Source organism: Syzygium oleosum, unplaced genomic scaffold, assembly GCF_021117445.2.
Source record: "Syzygium oleosum isolate NSW1041296 unplaced genomic scaffold, Sole_v2.1 Sole_v2.27, whole genome shotgun sequence".
NCBI lineage: Eukaryota > Viridiplantae > Streptophyta > Magnoliopsida > Myrtales > Myrtaceae > Syzygium > Syzygium oleosum.
The window spans coordinates 2298672-2306367 of NW_026607511.1; the positions used below are offsets into that span (position 1 = coordinate 2298672).

At 37.4% G+C, this 7696-nt stretch overlaps 1 pseudogene; it reads right to left on the reverse strand.

Annotated features, from left to right (window-relative positions):
* Positions 1–7696, reverse strand: part of LOC115691313 (bifunctional riboflavin biosynthesis protein RIBA 1, chloroplastic-like) — a 55897-nt pseudogene that overhangs the window by 21440 nt on the left and 26761 nt on the right.

The following is a 7696-nucleotide window of genomic DNA, read 5'->3' on the forward strand; positions in this document are numbered from 1 at the left end:
GTTACGGATATTGGTGAAAGTATTGCTAGTATGAAAAAGATTAAAGATGCTATTTATCACAATCATGTATTAATTACTTATCAAAATCATTTATTTTCTCTAGAACCCTGGACATTGCAGGGGTCTGGACATGTGCTTTTGCCTTGGGATATGGCACAAGTGTCACCACTTGTTGAGATTTAAATCCTAAAGAAATCACGGTAAGAACAATGATCGCTGCCTTATAACGTGAGTGTGGCCCGTCCTTGTCCATTTATTCTCTTTGTTAATTACATTTTATTAAATTCGTGCTGACACTTTCTATATAGTACATATTCCGAGGGCGATGATTTAAGTCGCGAATCATTTGTTTACTTTTAACAGCTGATAATCATCTGTTTCTTTCTCCATTGACTGCTACTCGACGCTCCCCAACCTTCATCCGTTTTTTGCACTCAAAAACTCTTCGCCTCGTTCGTCTCTCGCTCTGTTTCACTCGTTTTTTCTCCAGTTATTAAGGGCAACGTGCAATCTTATCAATATTTTTTATGGTAAGATGATTGGTACAGATGGCTTGTAATAGCTTTCGATGGCAAGATGTCTAATTTTATGGTTAGACCAGTCGACAATAGAAGTCCCTCTTAGAATATGGAAATTTTCTTGAGGATGTATTGGTCAAACATAAAGGGGTCTTGCTCTTTTTGGATGCTCTGAGAAATTAAATTTCAGGTGTGATTTCTCTGTTAGGATTGTTCCCAAATCTATCCCTATGTAATATTTCCTCAAGAGACCAAAAAGGACAAAATGCTAAAATACCCAATCTCTTATAGTAATCTTCACACATTCCACCTTTTTAGCTTGCGGTTATTTTTTCTTTCGTCTTCTTTATTTTTCCATTTCCGCTTACGGTATCTTTGTTTGTGGAAAGTGCTGTAAATTTGATTATATGCTTATCATTGTGGTTGTTGGGTGTAAATTCTCTTTTTGAAGAAATTATACTCGTTGATACAAAATTATGCACCGACTTCACAAACAAAATCAATGTGAGAATCTATCTTTATATGACTATAGTAACAGTCTCTTCCCCGAGGCTGCTTTCAAGGTTGACATATATCACTCTAGATAAACTAGAAAGGACTTCAACTTATTCCAAGAATTGGAGGCGATACATTCTCCATAAAAAATGTGGCCATCTATATTCTCTCTCGGCTAATATAAAGCACTACTGACTAGATAGATTGGGATAATCGTACAATCAGTCATAATCATATTGTATAGAAACCAATTGAGTCCTAAATCATTTAATTGAATCAATGTAGTCTTAAACTTCTGAGGAAAAAATTCAATCAAGTTATTTCGATTAAATCTCGCCGGATTAAACTTACGTAGCAATCCAGTCATCTGCGGCAGCCTTGCTTGTAATGGCGAGGTGTGAGTGGACTATTTCAAATGATGCCATTTTTCTTTTGATTTTTTTCCGATTTTGTTTCATGTAGTTACATTTTGAGCTTGAACTACTAATCAAAATGGGTTTGATACGAGACTAATGGAAACCCATAAAGACACTCGTAGAGTTGGACTTTGATATTTTAAACTCGTTTTGTTTGGGGTTTCTAAATTTAAGTTACTCATATACAATCTGGTATACCAAATTAGCGTTGAAAAATTGGATTACGATCCATCTTGCCACCTCCAGACAGAAATACATGTCCCATGAGTGTGGCCTGCTTTGTCCATTGTTGGTTCTCTTTATTAATTACATTTGGTTGCATCAATGGTGACAGACCGCATGAAGTACTTACTATTTTGTTTTTTTCTTTTAAGAGCTGGTAATCATCTGTTTTTTACTTCTTTTAAGCCATTTGATGCGCTTGCAATTTGACTTTTAGAATGCAAAGAAATCCAGCTAAGAGACCGTACACCATATAGGCAGTTTCTGGTATTTTGTGACTACGTGGGCTTAGCTTTCGTTACTGTTTACAATATTCTCACGCCTAATCGATGTTTGTGCGTTGGCGGTGGAGGCACAGATATTGGTGATGGTGACCGGTCAACCAAAGGAATATTTTGTGACCGTGGATTTATAGGATTAATATCATGAAAAAAATCAAATTAATATATTTATAATAGTTTTATTTCGAAATAATTTTTTTATCACTAAAAATCCTAAACTGGTATGCTTGTGACAAATTTACCCCCCGTTAAATTAGATTAATATTACAAAAAAATAACAAATTCGTAAACTTGTAACAAAGAGAGGGGTAAAACCTCAAACTGGTACATCTGTCAACTACCACGTGTTATCAAACTCAATAATTTGAAAGTAAAATTTAACGAAAACTAACATAAGGTAAATTTGTCATTAGTGTACCGGTTTGAGGTTTTTAGTGGTAAAAAAATTAGTTTAGGGTAAATTTGTCACAAGTGTAATAGTATAGGATTTTACGTGGTATTAACCCATGTTTGAATAAAGAATATAAATGGTGAAAATTGCTTATTAAAAAAATTAACTGTGATTTTTTTTATTATTAATAGTGATTCTTTCACCGTGAAATTATGGGTAGGTACACGCGCATGCTTGGCGACTTGAGTCGTCATTCATCCAATGAAAATCATTCCAAACCATCCACCTTGGCTCGCGTCTTTATTCACTTTCGTGGGTAAAAAGAAAACTCCCAATAAGCAAAACCATACCATTTAACTAGAGACCATCTTCTGACCAAAAACAAAAAACATAAAAAAAACTAGAGACTATCTTTTCTTGAGAAATTGTGCAAAATGCATAACACTTATTCTTTACAGTAAAAAATGGATACTCACTTAACATATCTATCTTGCAATTATTGAATATCAATAAGAGGATATCTTTATGTTAACATTGTCATTTTCATAAATAATGATAAATGATGCAAAATATACTTATTTTTACAATAAAAAGTATGCTTACTTAACCCAAGTAGTGGTGCTCTTGGTTAGGGCATTGGAGGATTTCCAACTTTGGAACTAGATGTCGCCTGTTCGAATCCCACAATGTTTCATGGATTTAGATCCACCGACACAAGCTAAGCACATGAACTTAACCGATTTATGGGGTTTGTAGGATATTTCATGCGCATCTAGATAGATGGGTCTCCACATTTGTGCCCCTAAATTATAAAGGGATTCATTTGCCCTAGGGGAATGCTAACTTTATATAGTAATTTTTTTAAATGCACTTATTCCTCATAAACTAGGTAATTGTTATGCAAAAGGCCCTTATCAATTTAATTAGATAGAGAATGTTTGTCATAACTTTAATTAGTCAAAAAAATTGTTAGAAATTAGTCATAACCTTTCAAATATTCATAAAAAAAATATACGGATTTAGTGAGTTATTTGACATTCTAATCTAACAACTATGGTCGGCAAAAAAATTAGACAACTTCAATTTTTCCTTATAAATTGAGTTTTTTATTCACTTGAAGGGATGATTTGAGGGGCTTTCTATCCACAAATATGTGAAAATTTAAAAGATAATACATAAAAAGTCAAGACTTACTTTCAACTAAGGGTCAAAATTAATTAGATTTAAGAGTCTAAGTAAGGCCAAGTCTAATATGACAAAAGTGGAACTTTATCAAAAATTGCTGTGCAATATATAATAATATAGCACGGAGACTTGATCAATGTTTGTCCTTTAGTGTGGAGGAAAGGATGGAGACTTATCGAATGTTTGCCCATTAGCGGGGAAGGAAAGAATGGAGACTAAAATATTGGTGATGGTGGCTGGTCAATCAAACACCAACAATTTATGGTCTTTTGTTCTCAAAATCAGTTTTGGAACAGAAATCCGTTTAGTAAATTTTTTGTTTCCGGGGTTCCCAGAATCAGTTTTGAAACAGAATTTAGAAGAAAAAAAAAGTAACTTCTTATTTCCAAAATCAGTTTTGGAACAAAATCAATAATCAAGAAAAAAAAATTTTCCTTTTCTTCTTCTTCTTCTTCCTGGCTTGTGGTCGCCGGGCGCTGGTGACCAGCCACAAGGCAAGGTCAGAGAGGGTTGGACACTTGCCGCTTGGGCTAGGGCCGCCCTCGTCGGATCTGGCGTGGGCGACCCTCGCCCTAGCCGCCGCCCTTGCCCTCGCCGCCGCCCTTGCCTAGGCCACCGAGGGCATCCCTCGCCCAAAACCTCCCCCAGGCTGCAAGCCGCCTTTGCCCAGGCGGCAAGGGTATAGCCCTCGTCGGCCTTGGCCTGTGGTCGGTCGCCGGCGCTGGCGACCGGCCATGGCCAAGGAAGGGGAAGGGGAAGGGTAATGGGAAGAAAAAAGAAAGAAATATTAAAATTTTTTAAATATTATTAATAAAAGAAATGTTGTGCAATTACCAAATACATTTCTGTTCTTTTTCTATTTCAAGAATAGAAATTTTGACAGTTACCAAATGCCTTCAAATGTTTAGAAATTATTTCCGGGCACGGAATAAAAAATAATCATTTCTAAGTAGAATCAGCTCCTAGGAACAGAATGATTGTCAAACGCGCCCTAAATTACAGAATGACATCCTTTTCTAACTATTGTTTACAAGTCCATCATTCTAGTCTTGATAAAGGTGACGACTTACAGGGGTGTGCCCCTAAGTTTTTAGCTTCTCAAGGAATAGATTGGCGTATAGTTAAGGCCTAAACTAAGGTTAGGATACTGAGCCCTAGAGTCCATGCCCATCTCCTCTTTCATCCTCGTGGTTTAGGTCTTTTTTATTTCTAATCGTTGGATCGCTAGTGCTATATTTCGGCTATTGATAATCAGATATTCTAGCAAAGAGGTGTTGTGGACATCGGCCTTTTTTTATTTTTATTTCTAGCCAGTGACAGCTTGGAGCAATATTATTTAATCCAACACCTTTCAATTTTATTAGTCTTAAATCTTTTAATAACTTTTCAATATAATTTTTCAGGCCAATTTTGGCCAAAAATGTTGATGTAAAGGTCCAGTTGCTGGTTATCCTACATGCCATGGTCAATATATTGAAGAATTGCATCATAATAACGTTGTTTTGTAGTTTTTCTGAATATTTTTGTTGTATCTTTAAATTTTCTTTTCTTTCCTTTTTCCCACGTTTATCTTCTTCCTCATCATCTTCAGCTGCCCTGCAAGTTTTCCGATCACTGCCTCCGCAAGCTGCCACCGCCATCACCAACAAAGCAACCACCGCCATCAAAATTTGTTTTGCTCTTGAGAGTGCACTTCCTACTTGCCCCGACTGCATTCAAGAACGTAAATTGGGGAGCGAATCTCGTAATAAGAATTTGTTTGAAGAGCGAGAGTGTCCTCCCAACTGAGATTGACGGTGAGCGAGACCGCCTGGCTCGATCTTGGCGTGCCACTTGGCAAAGTCGTTGCACCTCCAAGTTTGTTGAGGCATTCTCGCAAACACATTGAGCGCGAAGCGAACTCATCCTTCAAATAAGGAGTAGAAGAGACTTACCCAGCGTCGGCAGTGGATGGGAATCAAGGTCCCGTTCCACGAGCAAATTGGGTAGTGAAGACGAAGAGGATTTGAAGGAGAGAACACGGCATGATTTGGCACGCATGGACGAGCTACGCCAGCTAAACCATTACCTTCCTAAATGCGCTAATGCGGTGCTTCATCATCATCATCTGTCGATCAACGTCAACCTCCATTAATGGAGGCACTCGAGCGACCTCAGATGTAATGCGCACAACGTCAAGTGAGGTGTCGCAACTCAGTCCCAAGAGGCGAGCTCCATTAATGGAGGTCGACCACACACTAAGGTGAGAGAGAGAGAGAAACGCGATGGCGGCTTCTGTAAGATGGTGGTTGCGGTGGCGATGGCTAAGTTTGATCTTTACGGCGGTGGTCGAGTTGTTGGTGATGGTAGTGGCGGCTTACGGCAGCAGTGACGGTGGCGGCAACATCTTCTAAAAACAACAAAAAGCTAGGGCTTCCAAGGGAGAGGATGAACCGCTAGTTAAGAACATTTAGAAAAAAGGAAAAGATAATAGAAAATGAGAAAATGAGTAAGAAAAATGCGAAAAATAAGCAAAATAATGTTGTTTTGAGTAGAGTTATACACATCGTATTACCGACCGTGCAACGTATGACGGCTAACGATCATACTGGATGCCCTTGACCGGAAGGATTGCAAAAGAATTTTGTGCAGAGATTTAGAATTAAATTATCAAAATTAAAAAAATTTAAAATTAAATTAGAATTTATATAATATGATTAGGATCAATTGGGTAATTTCTCCATCAAAATTGAGTGAAGAAGTGAGTTTATATCCCATATTGTTACCTCTAGGCAAAAACTACGTGTGTCACGTGATGGTGGGCCGGGGTGCCTGTCCTTGTCCATTTGTTCTCTTTACAATTTTCTCATACCTAATCAATGTTTGTGATCTGACCAAAAAAAAAAAAAAATCAATGTTCGTGCGTTAGCTGTGGAGGAGGCTCAGACATTGGTGATGGAATAATGAAATGCAGAAAATCATCCATTTGTGTTACCCCCGATTGTTCATAAGTCCACCATCCTATTCTTGTCTCGATTGAGGAGAGCAGGAGCACTAGGAGCAATATGTGATCAAGTTTTCAGCTACCCAATAAATTAACTGGTGTTTAGTTAAGGCCTTAACCAAGGTTAGGTTACCGAGCTCTTTTATGCTTAAAATTGATAGCTCTTCCCTCCCCTTCCTTCAGCCTTGTTTGCACTCAAAATTCTTAGCCTTCTTCATCTTCTTGCTCTCTTGCTCTGTTTCCATGTTTCTTCTCCTCAGCACAACCATTATCCTTCCTCCTCTTTTTCTTCAGTATCTGCTTCTCTTTTTCATATCATTCTCTCTCTGTCTCTTTGTTTTCTCGCTCTTTGTTTCTCCTAAAAAAAAAATGTCGATCGATCCTGGCCTTCCTGTCGCATGGGATGTCTTGAAGAGCGTACTTGCTCCCATCAAGCGTCAATTCGGATACGTGATATCCTCCAAGAGTTACGCCCTGGATCTTCAGAAGGAAGTCGGGACGCTGGCGTACGAGGCAGAGAGGGTCCGCAAATTGATCTTCAGAATTTGTTTATCAAGGAGTCTCAAAAAGAAAATTTTCTTTTTGAGAAATTAAACTTGTTGACACAAAATTAAGTACTAACTTCACATTGAAGCCTACATCTATATAACTAAATAATAACAGTCTCTGTGAAGAGGACTCAAAACTTGATTATGTTATCATTGTCTTAGTTGGGTGTAATTTTTCTCACTTGGAAATTGTACTTTTTTATACAAAAATATATATATGCACTCACTACACGTACAAAAATCAATGTGAGAATCTATATTTATAATTGTATAATAACAGTTTTCTCCCAAATGGCCGCATCTAAGATTGACACATTTTCCAATAAAAAAACGCGGCGACCTAGTCTCCACCTAAGCTAATATTATGCACGACAATATTCTTATATGCATTAATTTCTTATTAACTAGATAAATTTTCTACTCAACCTAATTACAAGGAATATGCGCCATGACTTTAATTGTTTTTACTCAGTCAAAATTGTTTCAAACGGCCATAATGCATCTACCGAATTGGGGGCAAATTGACCTTTTCAACCCAACAATTTTGATGGGCATGTTTGTCTCTGAGACTGATAAGCGCATAGAATTTTAGAGAGCTAACATTCAACCATGTCTTGAGGCCAATATTATGAATATCTATCATATAATACTAGTACT